Source organism: Bos javanicus, chromosome 3, assembly GCF_032452875.1.
Source record: "Bos javanicus breed banteng chromosome 3, ARS-OSU_banteng_1.0, whole genome shotgun sequence".
Classification (NCBI taxonomy): domain Eukaryota; kingdom Metazoa; phylum Chordata; class Mammalia; order Artiodactyla; family Bovidae; genus Bos; species Bos javanicus.
Genome location: NC_083870.1, coordinates 21069652 through 21087711, shown reverse-complemented (window position 1 = coordinate 21087711; position 18060 = coordinate 21069652). Strand labels below are relative to the sequence as shown.

Below are 18060 nucleotides of genomic sequence, written 5' to 3'. Positions count from 1 at the left end.
AAATATTTTTTGGAATTAGAGTTTGCTTAAGGGAATCAAAACAATACAGGAAATTTAGGCAGTTCACTTTCATTAGGATTTTGAATAGAAAATAAATATAAGACTTCTACAACCTAGAATAGTATGGTACCAATATTTTACACATTTTTAGAAAATCAGAAAGTCAACATGAAATAGGTTTTAGACCAAAATTATTAAAGCTAGGTAAGGCATACCAGGAGCCATCTCTGAGAGTATGGCAGGGCATTTTCTATGCAATTATATATCAATTATTAGAATTATCTAGAGTGTTAAAAGTATTCAAGATTCATCCTTATTATCAATTTGAATTTTTTTCTTGTACGTAGCATGGAGAGCACTAATGCTTCCCTGGTGGCTCAGAGGTTAAAGCGTCTGCCTGCAAGGCTGGAGACCCAGGTTCAATCCCTGGGTCGGGAAGATCCCCTGGAGAAGGAAATGGCAACCCACTCCAGTATTCTTGCCTGGAGAATCCCACGGACGGAGGAGCCTGGTAGGTTACAGTCCACGGGGTCGCAAAGAGTCGGACACGACTTAGCGATTTCACTTTCACGTCACTAAATGTTTTTTATACTCCTGAGTTACATTTCAGCAAATCAGAAAGTTCAAGGTGGGGGTGGGGGGGGGAAGCCCAACCCATATGGGTTCTATGCACTGAGACAGAAAAGGTGGTTCACTACCCCACTTTGGAGAGAGGGAGAGTGGAATATGTGTGGTAAAGCTGGATGCCTCTGTGCTTGAATTCGGACTGGACCTGGGACTGGGTCAAGGCCAGAACAACACAAGACTAGGCATTATCATCCTGGGGCTTAGACCCACCTGACAGCACCCACTCAACAGTCCTGGAAAGCTCTTGAGGATACTCCCCCTCCCGTGGACGCATTTCCCATCTGGTTCTCTATTCCACCAGCTACAGAGAAGGACTTTTCACCTCTGTGTCCTGACAGAACACTTTTTGATCCCTGCAGGACACAGGGAGCCAGGCAAGAGTGAAGGGGGCAGCTGCACTGACCCGATGGGCTTCTAGCAAAGTAGCGGGAAAATCCCATAGAAAGAGGAGCCTGACTGGCTACAGTTCAAGCGGTGGAAAAGAGTAGGACTTGACTCAGCCAGTGGGGGTGAGAACCAGGTGGTTCCACCAATCAGAAATCTCCGCGGTGGGGTAGCCGGGGAGAGCAACCGGTTTCCGCCCGGTTTCGAACCGGGGACCTTTCGCGTGTAAGGCGAACGTGATAACCACTACACTACGGAAACGGGACACCCTCCAGTACTTAACACTGTATTTATGAAATCCCGAATGCTGCCACCAGCATCTAGACCACCTAATTTTAACACTCAAACAGGAACCTTGAAGCCCCAAGCTCGCTCAGACGCGGAGACGCCAGTTCCCGAGAGACCTGCTTTAGAGTTCCTCATCACCCCTCAAGTGAGGACACTGGGGTCCCCACAGGCTGCATTCGGGGTCCCGCACCCAACGCAGAGGCCTCAGACCCTTAGCTCCGCACCCGAGCTCAGGGGTGGCCCCAGCCGATTGCCGAGCTCCCGGAAGCCCGAGGAGGCGGGGACGGTGGTTGCATCCGAGGCCAGGAGACTCCACGGCCCAGCTGTGTGGACGCCGCCCCTCCCACGCTGCGGTCCCGCGCCGCGGTGGCCCTTTTCACAGCGCCGGCGGTCAGTACTCTGGGCTCTCAGGAATGATCGACGCTTTCAATCCCCGGGGACCCGCCCTCTCCGCTGCTCTTTTATACCTGACTCCTGTGCTCTTGCATGCCGGCTCGCCGCTGCACTCTCTGGTGTTCTCCTGGCAAAAGGGAGTCTCTTTGGTCTGTAAAACGCCACCCCACCGTCCCTGGGTGGGCTCGAACCACAAACCTTTAGGGTTAACAGCCGAACGCTACGGAGAGAGCAGTACTGGCTATTCCTGGAGTCTTTGGGGTTGACACTTCTTCCTAGGATAAGACCCCTGCCCCCAGGGAAACGGTGCCACTTCCGTGCCCTCTACCGACCACAGATGCCAGAGCCCCCAGAGATACCAGGAGCCAGGGCTCCAATCCTGTGGGCCTGAACAGAAATACATCCAAGGACAGCCGAACACACCGCGGGGGGCGGGGCTCCCATGATGGCTCTTCCCACGTCCTCGCCTACACCCAAGGAATCAGAGTTTGCCCACCCTGGCATAGGCCTCCAGGGCTGTGTTAGGTTTCCTGTGTCCACCAGGCGATTTCCACCAGAGTGGGCTTCCCTGGGGCCCAGACGGTAAGAATCCGCCTGCAATGCAGGACACCCGGGTTCAATCCCTGGTTTGGGACTATCCCCTGGAGGAGGGCGTGCAACCCACTCCAGTATTCTTGCCTAGAGAATCCCATGGACAAGGAGCCTGGCGGGATAACTCCATGGGGTGGCAAAGAGTCGGACAGGACTTAGCGACTAAGCACAGAGGTCGCCGGGATGGTCGTTCTGTGTCTGCATGCCGGCGACAGCGTCGGGCACTCACTGGGATGCTCTAAGACCTGGATGAATACATTGTCGTCTTTAGCCCTTCGTCCCATGAAGACCGTTGAGAAGGGAAATACAGAAAAGTTTCGAAGTGAACGGTTCTTTTTAAAAAGACTTTATCCCAGTTTTTGGAATCCGCAGCATCCAGTGGGTTGGCAACGGAAAGGCCCCCAGAGCTGCCCCAGCAAGTTGGAACTCCTGCATCCCAGCCTGGGTAGGCTGCTTCTGTGAGGTCCACCTGGGAGCGGGAAAGGGTCAAAACCAAGCTGGGAAGGCTGGTTTGGGAGGAAGGCATGGAGACCTCCCAGGAGGCTTGGGCAGGAATCCTTAGAGCTGAACAGTGCTTCAGTCCAGGTAGCAGAGTGAGGAAGGAGGGAAAGGGCTGGTGCAGGCAAGAATCAAGGAGGCCTACTGAGAGGGGAGGAAGGAGAGAATAAAAGAATTTGTGCTTCTACCCTTCCCCCTCCCTCTCTTGCCTTCTCTCCTCTTCTTGGTCTTCTTCCCATCCCTACAACTGAGAAATCTTGATACACCCACTTCTGAGAAGACAGATCCAACTATCTGTGCTTGAGTGCACAAATTCTGGGTTGTAAAAATAGTTCTGTCCTTATGTGGCTTTAGACAAATAAAGAAAATTTCTTGTGCCTCCCTTCTTTCTGCTTTAAAATGGGAGGAATGTAAGCATTTGTTGTCAGATGTGCCTGGGTTTAGAAACTACTGGATGAATCATGTTATCAGCTGTGAAATCATAAATAAATATTGTTGTCACTATTCTCAGAATCTTTTGACAAACTCTACCCTTATTTATTTCACCTTGAATTAACCTGATACTTCTAGAAATTTCTGTAAATGGAATCAAGACAATGGCTCCCCTGATTGCTCTTGCAGTTTGCTCCCTGAGTGTTCTTGAAGTTTGCTCCCATGTAGCTGGACCACCCTTCACTGCCAGTTCTCTGCTTGCAGATCAGGACCGATGTGCAGGCTGGAGGAAATGGGAAGAACACACATCTCCACCCATCCCAGTTCTAACCTCACCTGATTCTGTCCTTGTCCCTTGTGAGAGCCCTGTTCTCCAGGTTTCCTGGCCATTCTGGGATCTCTCAACATACTTTCTATGGATTTCTTTTCTTCCTTTATGAGTCAGAGTCCATTTCAGGTCCTTGAACTCATAAACCTTGCCTTTATATTGTTTGTTACCACTCAACAGCTTGATTTTCCAAAAAGAAGATTCATATTCTCACCCTGGAGCTGTGAACTTCCTCCTCATAACAAGAGCCTCCCCTTTGCCTCCTTCCTCCTTGAGTAAACCTCTCTCCAGTCTCTGGAAGCAAATATGTCTCAAGGCAACACTAGGCATCTTTCTGACTCTTTTGACCCGCCAAAAACTAGTGCTGTTTTTTCTGTTATGTGTATTGGCTTAGGGAAGAAACACTTTTATGATACAATGAAGTAAAGATTATTATTCTGAGCTCTGATAGGATTTATACCTATTATACATGCAAATATTTAATGTGGTGGTATTTTGGGTACATAAGTACTGTCTGTACTGTAAGACAACTTGGATGTGCATCCTCTATGATTCAACAATCAGTGCTCTTGGGTACCTTTATATTTGTACGCCCTTTTTAAAACTGCAATTTCTAGAGTTGATATGTTAAGAAATGGAAGAGAAACTGACTTGACCGACCTGACCAAAGAGTCTGTGACTGCCTAAGTGTTAGAGCTGTGCCTCATGTCCTCCTCAACATGTGGTTGATTTTGAGTCACCCCAGGTGAGTTTGGGTCTTTCTTAGTGGCTCAGCAGGTAAATCATTGCCTGCAATGCAAGAGACCCAGGTTAAATCCCTAGGTTGGGAAGATCCCCTGGAGAAGGGAATGGCCACCCACTCCAGTATTCTTGCCTGGAGAATCTCTTGGACAGAGGAACCTGGCATGCTCCAGTCCATGGGGTCACAAAGTCAAACAAGACTGAGCGAGGTTCACTTCACTTCTAGGTGAGTATAGCTGGTTTGTCTGAGTGTTTGATGTAAATGGTTATTTTTACTTATATTGCAAATCTAACAAATATACACTTGCTGTGAAAAAACCTCACCCCTCCCAAATCAGAAATATATGAAGAAAAGGAGCGTTCTCCTGCCTCCATTCCCACTCCACTGCTGACACACTTTACATGTTACAGATAAGAGGTGGTGGCTGCGGCTTTGGAGGGTAATCTGTACTATGGGAAAACTAAGGGACCCAGGAAATCCTGCCTCCTGCCCTGACAACCATCTGCCTTCCTGGAACAATGAGAAAAGTGTGAAGGCAAGGAAAAGGCAAATAACACTCTTATGTGCAGAAATTTTAGCTCAAGATGGGACATTCTGCTTAACCAGGGCAGAATATGTGATTGATGATGGAGAGCTAGGGGGCTCTTCCCTGGCACAAAACCCAAAGTGGATTTTACCTCATTTTCTGAGGTGAGAGTGAACTGAGCCTATCAGAGGAGAGGAGCAGAAAGAAAGCAAAAGGGATGTGCACCTACGCGGGTCAACTGTGTTCAAGTCTTGGGAGTAGGAATGGGACATATGGAGGCTGAAGAAGCAGATGCCCTTTCCCTGGCAGCGGAGAGAAGGTAGATGCCAAAGAGGTTCCATGGTGTAATAGTGAGGACCCTGGATCCAGCGATCCGAGATCAAATCTCGTGGAACCTTTCTGTTTAGTTAGAAAAGTTGTCCCTGTGACTAAATGGTAACGTGGAAGGGCTGCGATGTCGATAATCAGCCGGGAAATCTCGACAGCTTTAGGTTCGAGAGTTCCAGACCTGAATGAGAAGAACTGTGTTTTATTCAAGTTCTCTATTCTTCCGACTTTTTATTGGCCCTGTCCCAGTTTATTACGATTTTATTCAGAGTTTCTTGCTCTTAAGTCTCCGTTGGACACGCAAAGCCGCTGTTCGGTCAAGATTCGAACCGTCACTTCTGGAAATCTCGTCCTTTGGTCCCAAGCTCAGACCGAAAGAGGTCGCAGATTTCGGCGTCTGAGGAGACCCGGGTCCCTGACCCAGGGCCGCCCGGCCAGGCTGCTCCGGGGCAGAAGAGGAGACGAGCCGCTGGGAGTCCGGAGCCGAGGGCTGGGTTCCCTTCGTTCTGCCGCGACTCTGCTCCACCGAGATGATTTCTTACGACGTACGCGGATGGAAACATTTGTGTCCTCTGCTGCTCGGGAGAAAAGTACAGATGAGGCCCGCGATGGACTTGAATAGCTAGTTTTCCTTTGGCGGTGCTGAGAAGCATCTCTCTGATGTTTATAATCTGAAACTTTCAGCGGTTATAAGGAAAGGTATGAGGCTAGCGAAAACATCCGAGGAAAGGCCAAGATCAGGAGAGAACAGAGGATGAGCCAGAAGCAGAAAGGGACTGGAAGAGAGAGGAGCGGGCAGGTACTGCGGCGGGGCCGTCGCTGGGTTGGGGCGACCACAGCGCTTCACTGCGAGCAGCTCCCACCCTTTACTGAGGTGTCCAGGGACCCGATTCACCCCAAACCGCAAAGCTGCTGGCCTGGCATTAGTTCTGACAAAGTTCCCTTTGCGGGTTCCGTGTGGAGTGGTGAGGTGCGTTATGTAGATCTGCAGGCGGCTGCTGCCTTGGAGATGACTGGCGGGCAGGGAACTACACAGACACTCCACTTTCAGCTTTGCAGGCCGGTCTGCAGCGTCGGGCTCCGGAAAATCCGAGCGTCAATATTTGCTTAGAGATAAGGAGATATATAGCCAAGCAGTCAGTGAAAGTGGTTATCCCTGGGAAAAAAGGAATATGGATAGGGATCAGGAAACTACTGTCTGGGGGCATGTGTAACATTGTATTACATACAGGATATTTTCAAAAGTTCATTGCTTGTATTTTGGATTTAAATTTGTGTGTAGTCATAAGTATCACTCTCTAAAAATTCTGGGTCTATTGTCATGTGCAGGGGAGTGTTTTCCACTGTCAAACCATGATTTTTTTAAAGAAGTTCTGTATTTCGGAAAGAAGGAGTTGGACCATTATTGCTCTTTTGTTGATCTGATCAGATGAGCTGATAAACTCACAGATCCTCCCAGCCCTGGAGATAACTGCAGGTCAAAGAGGACTGCTTTACTCTTCTCTTGCCACCTGAGAAGCTCGGGGGCAGCAGATTCAAATTGCAGGGAGCTGGAGAGGCACAGGTGCACAATGCACTTGGATGCACCTGGCGACAGAGGTTCTCAGGCAGCCAGTGGCCTCCCAGCCGCTCTGGTTCTGAACCCCAGGGCAGTAACGTCCAGGCAAGAAGAGACCAGTAGGACAAGGGCAGCGTCTCCTTTAAGTCCTTTCTGCATCCAACAGTGGTCTTGAAGACACACAGTGAAAGAGTGGGAATAGACTAGGGGAAAAGAAGAAATCCTCGGTGATTTCCTCATCTAAACCACTCCTGAGGATGAAGTGAATATAGGCAGGGACCAGGCCCTCCTGGCACCGGTGAAGGTGGGTGGAGTTGTCCTCAGCAGCTGGAGCCAAAGCAGACATCCTTGGCTAGGCGGCCAGTGAGTAAGCAGGCCTTCTTCTTCCCCAGCTGGGTAGCACATGAACTTGCGGCACTGGAATGTGTCTCCCTAGGCTTTTGATGGGTTCCAAAGATACAAGAGATAGGTTTCTTTCTTTTTTATATAAATTTTTTCTCCAGGTTTATAGAGATATAATTGACATATAACACTGTGTGAGTTTAGGGTGTGCAGCATGTTGATTGGATACAGTTATATATGGCAAAATGATTCCCACCAGAGCATTAACTAGCTCCATCCCATCACATAATTCTCATTTCTTTTTTGTGATGAGAATATTTATGATCCAGTCTCTTGCATCTTTCAAATACACATATAATGAAGTGCTTCTACAAAGTTTACACCCAGGTAACTGACATCTTAAGATGTGATAAGAAATCCCTGGCAGTCTAGTGGTTGGAACTTGGTGCTTTCACAGCTGTGGGCCAGGGTTTGTGGACCTAAGACCCCACAGTCTGTATTCAGCCATGCATTCTCAGTCACATCCAACTCTGTGGGACGCCATGAACTGTAGCCCACCACACTCCTCTCTTCATGGGATTTTCCAGGTAAGAATACTGCAGTGGCTTGCCTTTCCTACTCCAACAACAGATAGGTTTCTTCTTAATGCACTTATTAAGGTCGGTAGTGGCTGGTGGCTAGATGGCACAGCATACTTTGCTGATATGGCAGGCAAACTTTTTCATTCACATTCCTCCCCTCTCCCTTCTGATCTCATTTGTTTGGCTGCATCCATTGGAGTCCATGGGCAAAAGACCTGGAAATGCTGGTTGCCAGGGTCAGCCTCAAGCACACAGATCAGGGGTGAAAGGTAGACAGCAAACCAGGAAGGGCGGAGAATATTTAGCCCAAGTGTAATGAGCCCAACATCTGGGGGGCCTCCTTTTAGTCCTGGTGCCACCACTTACTTTCCCTTTGACCTTGGGTCAACTCCAATTTGCTAGGCCAATTTTGCAAGTGTCATATTAAAGAAATAATAAGTACTTCATAAAGCTGTTGTGTAGATTAAGTGAGATAGTCAAATAATACAGCTGGTAGAGCATGTGGCTAATCTTAAGGATGTTCTGGTAGGAAACAATCGAGGAGAAGCTGGTACTTCAGTCTTTTGTAACATTTGAATACAGTTTTAAACATATCAATAAATTTTGTTTTATGAATTTATTCATAATTTGTGAATGAATTCACATTCACAAAATAAATTTGAGAACTTATAAAAAGTTTTAAATGGAATTTATAAATCATATGCCTGCAAAAGGAACTTGCTAATATCAGCTTTGTTCATAATGGTTTCCAAATTGAAAACCATTCAAATGTCCGTCACGAAGTGAATAGATATAATGGTGATATATTCACTCAAAGGAATACTACTCTTCAATAAAATGAAACAAATTCCTGATACATGGCAACAATATGGATTAAAACATCACCCTGAGTGATGAAAAGAGTATACTCTGTGGATCCACTTATGCAAATTACTAGATGAGGCAACCTAATCCCTAGTGAAAAGAACTAGATCCTTGAGCACCTGGGACAGGGTGACAGGGCGTGGCAGGGGGATTGTCGGCAAAGGGGCTCAAGAGGATATTTTGGAGTGCTGGAGATGTTCTTGAACAGGATAATGGTTCCATGGGCATGTTCAGTTGTCAAAAGTCATCAAACTTGAAATGGATAGATTGTATTATTTTTAAATTAATTCTTAGGAAATTTGATTTTTAAAAAGTAATGAGAAGAATCATTCCAAATTTTAATAACTTAATTCAATTATAATCATTATTATTAGCATTAGAGGGTTTTTTTAGAAATGTATATCTCTTAAGGTAAACAACAGTTTCTTCATTTTGTAACTTTTCATTAAATTTATGCACTATTAAATTGAAATACTTGAAAATAGGAATAGAACCTATAAGAGCTCAATCATATAAAAGCATATTTATATATATTCTTGTCTCTGTTGATATACCTAAATGACTCCAGCAGCATTTACCTACATTAACATAAGTTACTTTTGAATTTAAGATGTTTCAAAATTTTACATATTTGTATTTTGTGCATTATTTGAAATTTTAAAAATAAACCTATATACTTTAGGGGCTTCCCAGGTGATACTAATGGTAAAGAACCCACCTGCCAATGCAAGAGACACAAGAGATGTGGGGTCTATCCCTGGTTCAGGAAGATTCCCTGGAGGAGGGCGTAGCTACCCACTCCATATTCTGGCCTGGAATCCTCTCAAGGTCAGAGGAGCCTGGCAGGCTACAGTCACTGGGGTCCAAAAGAGTCAGACGGGACTGAAATGACTTAGCATGAACCCATGCACCTTTTGCTACAGCTTAGAATAATTTAAAAACAGATTTGAAGGAAAACATGCAAAGATGATAACAGGAGTCCGTTCCAGGAGGTGGGACTATGGATGACTGCTTATTTCCTTCTTTAGATATATTTAATATTTGTAATTAAAAAAATGAATGACCTGGAAGTGAAAGAACAGAAGAGCTATGGAAGAGGTATTAGAAAGGTGAGAGGAAAGGATAAAAAGGAGGAAAAATCTAGTTCTTGCAGAAGGTGTGTTTAAGTTGGGGATTCAAGGGGAGCAGCTCTTAGAATAAGAAAGGTGTTTGGCGGGCAAGTGGTTCATGAGAATATTGCAGACAATTTTATTCATGTTACGTGACTCCTCCTTGGTGTTTTGTGAAAGAAATATACAGTCTTAAATTTCTTGCCAAACATTTTTACCATTTGTGTTCCTCTTTGATGGGCACCATATCCTGTGGAGCCAGGCAGGCTTCCAGTTCAAATTGCTGGTTTCAGATTCCCACTCACTGATTGAGTGACTAGACAAGTTACTTAACCTTCCATATCTGAGGTTTCTCATATGTGAAATGAGGATGATGATATGATAGAAGCCTGTTGAAAGAATAAAGTGAGTACACCCATGTAAAACTTGTGGACAGTGCCTCAGCACATGGCACTTTGCATGTCACCACTGAGTGTAAGGTCTTGCATTTTGGCACTGCACTGCATAAAGTCTGGGTGTGGCTTTAAGTTCCTGATACCTTACAGTGGCAGTGGTAGCCTCCTGGGCTAGTGGGATCTGCCAGTTTACTAGTTCATCTGCTCAGCTCATCAAAAGAACAGTAGTCCAATTCCTTGCTTCAAAATTCCCCCAATAAAAAAAAAATTAAGGTTTTAAGTGGAAAACCTTCTTACACATGACACAAAACCCAGAATTTTAGATAAGATATATATTTATTTATGACTATGTAAAAATTTAAAGTTAAAATATAAGCAATGCTCCTTACTATGTATATATGTTTGTATACACACAAACACACATGTGAATGATACCAAGTTACATATACCCCAAAGAGTACTCCACTGGTCCCAGTCAGGTTCCCAATCCCACTACCCCACCAACAAAACCACTTTCACTGACTGCTTGGCTATTGATCTCCTTATCTCAAAACCAGTGTTGATATCGGCACTCAGATTTTCCAGTTTCCCACCCAGACCCTGAAGACCAGCCTGCAAAGGGGAAAGTGAATTTGTGTGTTTCTTTGCCCACTAGTCATCTCCAAGGTAGCCCATAGGTCTTGCATTAACCTGCAAACCCACACAGCCCACCTTGCCTCTCCTCATGGAACCAGCAAAGGAAACTGCCAGAACAAATGCAGGGCCAGCAGCTTTGCGATTGGGGGTGAATCGGATTCCTGGACACCTCAGTAAAGCCTGGGAGCTGCGCCAGAGTCAGGCGCTGTGATCTCCCCAACCCAGCGACGGCCCCCGCCGTGATACTAGCCTCCTCTCTCTTGCAGTCCCTTTCTCCCTCTGGCTCATTTTCTTGTTCTCTCCTGCCCTTGGCCTTCCTCCGACCTACTCGCCCGCTTCACACCTTTTCTTTCCGGTCCTTAAAAGACAGCTAAAGCCTTACATTGAGTGGTTCACAATAAACTGATCTCTTTCCAGCTGCAGCCACACGCACCCCATCTACTAAACCGATGTCCAGAAGCGCAAATGGTCGGAGGAAGGCAGAGCAAACCAGGAGCCATCAGCTTCTTTCTGGGGCCCCTCGGCTCAAGCTCGGGGCTTCTCTTGGGCGCTGACATCTGCAGCGGCGAGGACGCTCAGGAGACCTTCTGCCCTCGGCTTCCCGACGGGAAGAACAGGTCGAGTGGACTCCATCTCTCAGGTTGTCCAAGGCTCCGAAGTGGAAACGCCATTCTGCGAGTAACAGGTGGCTCCTCCCAGTTCCGTAAGTATGCTTGCTTTCTGTGGGAGTGAGGATGAAACTCTCCTCCCGACTTTGTGGCACAATCGGTTAGGGCGTTCGTCTGTTAACCGCAAAGCTCGTGGTTTGAGCCCACCCAGGGACGTGTCTCACTCTTTTACAATGTAAATGATGTATGATTGTTTCTAGTCTATGCATCCTCTCCCATGCTCCACTACTACCCTAATCCTCTGTGTCTTGTACACACACACACACACACACACACACACACACACACACACAAGGACATAGGTCCAGGTAGTCTGTGATCCTCAGAGAGGATCTCTGGAGGAAAGCAGGTTGACTGGGAATCCTAGAATGCATGAAAGAGTAGGCTCATCATCATCACCCTGTAAACACCTTTTACCAATGAAATTTCCGCCATTGTTTGTAGTACTCTCTATTTAACCTTTTCCATATACTTTTCCAATTAATTTGGTTCTATCCTTTTCCTCCATTTCCCCTCCACTGTATCATAGAAAAAGCAAGAGAATTCCATAAAGACATCTATTTCTGCTTCATTGACTCCACTAAAGCCTTTGACTGTGTGGATCTCAACAAAATATGGAAAATTCTTCAAGAGATGGGAATAGCAGACCACCTTACCTGCCTCCTGAAAAACCTGTATGCAGGTCAAGGAGAGTTCAAACCAGTCAGTCCTAAAGGAAATCAACCCTGAATATTCTTTGGGAGGACTGATGGGGAAGCTGAAGCTCCAAGCCTCACTCCACGTGGCAGACCTCTCTTTTGTGTTTAAAACATGAATCTAAAAGTTTTGGGAGAAAGTGGAGTTGTTTCCGCCCGGTTTCGAACCGGGGACCTTTCGCGTGTTAGGCGAACGTGATAACCACTACACTACAGAAACCACACGGCCAGTTGTGTCTAGCGACATATCCAAGAATTGCATATTTGGACACACGTGACCTTCAAATTTTCAAAGGAAGAGGACTCTGGAAACACAGGCAAACCGTCAAGTAAGGATCTGCAGTTCCTGAAAGGGCCTGATTTAGGGTTCCTCGTCTCTCTCGGGGCGAGGTCCCTGTGTGCCAGCTTTGCGCCCAAGCACAGAGGTCGCCCCGCTGACTCCCCAGTTCTCAGAAGCCTCAGGAGCGGGGATGGGTGGGGTGGGGTAGGGATGGGGGCGGTGGGTAAGGTGCGTCTGAGCCTCAGGTTGCCCCACGTCCGTCAAGGTGGACACAGCCCTTCCAGAGGCAGATCTAGTGCCTTAGAGTCCCTTTTCATGGCGCCAGCGGGGACGAGGCTCGACGCTTCAAATCCCACTCGGGAAACAAAGGACCCGCCGTTCCCTCTGCCCCGCCTGACCCGTGCGCTCCTCTCTCGCAGGCCTTTCACAGCAGCGCTTCTCCGGCGCCGCCTGGCACCGGGGGTTCCTCAGATTCCTGCGTCTGTGGCTGATTCTAGTCCTCTAGTTTCAGTCCAGACTTGCATAACACTTTCACGTTTAGCAGGAACCGCAGCAAAGGCTGAGGCTCGGGTCATTTGTTGAATTCCTTTGCCTACCAGGCCCAGCATAAAGCCGCGGAGGAGCCAGGCGCGGTCCACGCAGATCTGATGTCTTCATTCCAAACTTGAGATTCTTCTTGAAGGACGGCTTTGTTTTACATTTTACAATGTCTGAAACGCCTCTTCTTTTCCTTTTATAATTTTGCAGTTCAACAGGTCGTGGAGCGCGAATTTAACAGAGATACAGGCTTTTTTTTTTTTTTTTTCAGAAAGCAGGTGTCTTGAAGGGTTTTCCTATTTCCCTCACAGCAGGCAGAGTTTCTTTTCGCTGAAAGGTTTTAATGCAATGTTGTCTGTGTGTCTGTCTGTCTCTGGTTTCCTTTAGCAGTAGAGCTTCTCAATTTGGGGAATGCATGTGCCCTTTTCTCCAGCAGTGGCTTTCCTCCTTTTCTCGGTGCGGCGTTGCCTTCGCGTCTGAGGTACAGGGGCTCAGACCCCAAGGAAGGCGCGGGCCGCATGCGCACCAGACCACAGGCGGCAGGGCTCCTCCTGGGTTCCGCGTGGACTCTGAGTGCGGTCGAGAGTGCGATCGCGCGACAGCACCCTCAATCGCGCTAGAGGCCTGAGTTGCAAAAGAGGCAGACTTGAAAATAGCTTTAGATCAGGGCGTTTCTTGAGATTTCGCCTTGCTTTCCTCCCTTGCAGGTCCTAGTTTGCACCTCCCACGTCCAGACAGAGGAACGGATTCATCGTTTTCTGTCGCGTCCGGCATGCTGACGTCCCACTGGGACGGGACGAGGGGGAGGTGGTCCTCTCCCCGTCAGGGTGAACGCACAGTGGATGCCCGAGGGACCACAGACACAGGGCTCCCTGCAGCAGAAATGGTAGGCACAGGGCTTCAGAGCCGGCGAGTGGCGCGCGCGGATCCATCCCCTGTCCCGAAGATGTGACAAAGTGCAACGACCGCCGCCCAACCCCTGGATCAGAGGCTCAGCCTCATCCAAGAACTGGACAAGGTAGGCTCTGCAGGTCGTGAGGGAAGACCTGGAATCCAGGTGTGGTGAGAGGCCCAGCTCTCTTTCTGAACCTGTTTGCTTGTGAAGCAGGGGCCACTTGGTTCTCAGCTGGTGATGGGCGGGTCCATCTACTCCCTGATCTTGACCTGCTTTTGGGGCCTCCCCTGATAGCGGCTCCAGGACTGGCTGCTTTTCCTCCTGTATCAGCTCAATCCGTAGAGCCTGACCCTCTTCATCGTTGTGTCTTTGGCTGTAGAGTTGAATTCGTTCCCTTTAGTTCTCTGACTCAAATCAGATTGTCCCGCAGGTGTGCTGGGGTGAGGGAAAGCGAAGTGTCTTCACAAGGGATGAACTTCTTGGTTTTCAGAGAGATAATAGGTGTCACGGGTAGAGACGATGTAGGGCCCAGGTGAAAAGGTGAGGGGATATCAGGAGGTAAAAGTATCCTGCAGTCAGCTTTGTCCTGTGCCCTCTTGGATTCACTGACTGTGGCTTGTTCCACAAGGTGACTCAGAGCAGAGAAAGATGGGCTGGTTGGAGGCCCTATGGAGCTTTCCAGTGGTAAGGAACTGTTCCCCAATTTCTTCAGTTCAGTAGCAATCCAAAGATGGCAACACGCCAGGCTTCCCAGTCCATCACCAAACCTTGGAGTTTGTTCAAATGCATGTGCATTGAGTCGGTGTTGCCACCCAACCATCTCATTCTCAGCCGCCCACTTCTCCTCTTGCCTTCAATCTTTCCCAGCATCAGGGACTTTTATACTGAGTCAGCTCTTCCCATCAGGTGTCCAAAATATTGGAGCTTCAACTTCAGCATCAATCCTTCTGATAAATATTCAGGACTGATTTCCTTTAGGATGGACTGGTTGGATCTCCTTGCAGTCCAAGGGACTCTCAAGAGGCTTCTCGAGCACCAGTTTAAAAGCATCAATTCTTTGGTACTCAGTTTCCTTTATAGTCCAACTCTCACATCCATACATGACTACTGGAGGAACCATAGCTTTGATTAGCGGGACCTGTGTTGGCACAGTAATATCTCTGCTTTTTAATATGCTGTCTAGGTTAGTCATAGCTTTTCTTCCAAGGAGCAAGCATTAATTTCATGGCTGTGGTCCCCATCTACAGTGATTTTGGAGCCCAAGAAAATAAAGTCTCTCACTGTTTCCATTGTTTTCCCATCTATTTGCCATGTAGTGATGGGGTCAGATGTCATGATCTTAATTTTTTGAATGTTGAATATTAAGCCAGCTTTTTCACTCTCCTTTTTCACTTTCATCAAGAGGCTCTTTACTTCCTCTTTGCTTTCTGCCATAAACGTGGTGTCATCTGCATATCTGAGGTTATTGATATTTCTTGCAGAAATATTGATCCAGCTTGTCTTTCAACCAGGCTGGCATTTCACATGATGTACTTTGCATAGAAGTTAAATAAGCAGGGTGACAACATACAGTCTTGACATACTCCTTTCCCAATTTGGAACCAGTCCGTTGTTTTATGTCAGATTCTAACCATTGCTTCTTGACCTGCATACAGATTTCTCAGGAGGCAGGTAAGGAGGTCTGGTATTCCCATCTCTTGAAGAATTTTCCACAGTTTGTTGTGATCCACACAGTCCAAGTCTTTGGCATAGTCAATAAAACAGAAGTAGATGTTTTTCTGGAACTCTCTTGCTTTTACTATGAACCAATGGATGTTGGTAATTTGATCTCTGGTTCCTCTGCCTTTTTTTGAATCCAGCTTGCACATCTGGACGTTCTCAGTTTACACACTGTGAAAGCCTCGCAGTGAGAATTTTGACCATTACTTTGCTAACATGTGTGATGAGCGTAGTTGTGCAGTAGTTTGAACATTCTTTGGCATTGCCCTTCTTTGGGACTGGAATGAAAACTGACCTTTTCCCGTCCTGTGGCTGCTGCTGAGTTTTCCAAATTCACCGGCATATTGAGTGCAGTATTTTAACAGCCAGGCCTCCCTGTCCATCACAAGAGTTTTTTGAATATTCTTCCCAATGGCCCATGAGTTATAAGTAGTCCAGTCTGTGTGGGGAGATCACTTATATACAATTGCTTGTCCTGTATGAGCACCAGGAATTGTTCCAGGATCTTTTAAAAATGTTCTTTCCTTGGCCTCAGGCACTTTCTTCATAAGGATACCCCAATCATTACTCTGCTGAGTACTTGAGGGAGACCCTTTCATATCCCAGCATTCTCTCTGTCTCCCACTCTCTCTTATCATGGGACTTTTCTTCATGTTTCTTTTTTATTATTAGCTTTTATTTCAGTATAGCTGTTTTCCGATGTGTTAATTACAATGTTGTGTGTATAGCACCATGAGTCGGCTCTACATATACATATATCCCCTCTTTTTTGGATTTCCTTCTCATTTAGGTAACCACAGAGGATCCAGTAATTCCCTATGCCATACGATAGGTTCTCATTTGTTATTTATTGTACCAGTTCAGCTCAATTCACTTGCTCAGTCGTGTTCGACTCTTTGCGACCCCATGAACCATAACACGCCAGGCCTCCCTGTGTATCACCAACTCCTGGAGTCCACCCAAACCCATGTCCATTGAGTCGGTGATGCCATCCAAACACCTCATCCTCTGTCGTCCCCTTCTCCTGCCCTCAATCTTTCCCAGCATCAGGGTCTTTTCAAATGAGTCAGCTCTTTGAATCAGGTGGCCAAAGTATTTGAGTTTGTTTCAACATCAGTCCTTCTAATGAACACCCAGGACTGATCCCCTTTAGGATGGACTGGTTGGATCTCCTTGCAGTCCAGGGGACTCTCAAGAGTCTTCTCCAACACCACAGTTCAAAAGCATCAATTCTTCTGTGCTCAGCTTTCTTTATAGTCCAAATCTCACATCCATACGTGACCACTGGAAGAACCATAGCCTTGACTAGGTGGACCTTTGTTGGCAAAGTAATATCTCTGCTTTTTAATATGCTGTCTAGGTTGGTCATAACTTTCCTTCCAAGAAGTAAGCATCTTTTAATTTCATGGCTGCAGTCACCATCTGCAGTGATTTTGGAGCCCAGAAAAATAAAGTCTGCCATGGTTTCCACTGTCTCCCCATCTATATGCCAGGAAGTAGTGGGACCGGATGCCCTGATCTTAGTTTTCTGAATGTTGAGCTTTAAGGTAACATTTTCACTCTCCTCATTCAATTTCATCAAGAGGCTCTTTAGTTCTTTTTCACTTTCTGCCATAAGGGTGGTGTCATACATAGTATCAATAGTGTATATAGGTAAATCCTAATTTCCCAATTCCCCCAACTCCCCTTTCCGCATTGATATCCATACCTTTGCTCTGCTTCTGCTTTGCAAATAAGAATCACTGGATCTTTGTCCTGTGAACTCTTGCTGCCTTGCTGTCCACCAACACTACCTGAAATCCTCCTCTTGGTGCCCAGCGTGGGAACTCACTGAAAGCAGGAAGCTGGGCCAATGGCAAGACTCACCTTGTTTGTTTGTCACCTCTCAAGGCTTACTATATCCTTTGCTGCCTGATTTCCAGTGTCTTAGAAATCAGTATTTCATGTTTTTTGCCTTTTTTGTTCCTTTGAGAGTGGGACAAAGGGGAGAGTGAAATTTAGGAAGGAGGGTTAATCTGATTTCTGTCACTACACCTTTGCTGGAAACTGAAGGCATCTCTTTATGTTCTTAGTTTTCCCTAGATGTGCTAATTTATATTCCAATGTATTTTGCCGACTGAAGGAAAGAGTCTTTTTCTTCATGGTCTTGGCATCACAAGAAATTGTCAATTCATATGTCTGTTACTCTAACAAAGGAATTTATGCCCTACTGACTCAACCTATCAGGAGGTACATTGAAAAAACAGTGCGTAGATTTCCCAGAGATTACACTTATTCAGCAGCTAAACTTCCAAGCTGATTGGAAAGTATTCTAATAATTGTAACTGTTTTCATTGGTGACCAAGTCATTGAGTCCAGACAAGGCCAGCCAGAATGACTCTGGAGAGCCTCTTGCAGAGCAGCTTATGAATTACAGGAGTTGAAAAAGAAAAAAAAAAAAAAAACTGGTCCCAGACATTTATCCTCTTCACTTCATGAGTTGTATTTTGGCTTTGGTTGGATGCACACAATCTAATGAGGGGTCTCCCTCCCGTATGTGGGTGCATTTGCAAGCCTGAGACTGTCTCTGTATGATATATCGACTATACGTGGCTACATCTGCAAAAATTATCTCATTTGAGACAAATTGTTGCAAGCTACAGAAT

The 18060-nt window shown here is 46.6% G+C and overlaps 2 non-coding genes across 2 annotated transcripts; both read right to left on the bottom strand.

Annotated features, from left to right (window-relative positions):
* Positions 1-1199: 1199 nt before the first annotated feature.
* Positions 1200-1272, bottom strand: TRNAV-UAC (transfer RNA valine (anticodon UAC)). The gene has a single exon. It is a non-coding gene; the product is annotated as a tRNA-Val (tRNA).
* A 10859-nt stretch (positions 1273-12131) lies between these two features.
* TRNAV-AAC (transfer RNA valine (anticodon AAC)) lies at positions 12132-12204 on the bottom strand. The gene has a single exon. It is a non-coding gene; the product is annotated as a tRNA-Val (tRNA).
* Between the last annotated feature and the right edge of the window lie 5856 nt (positions 12205-18060).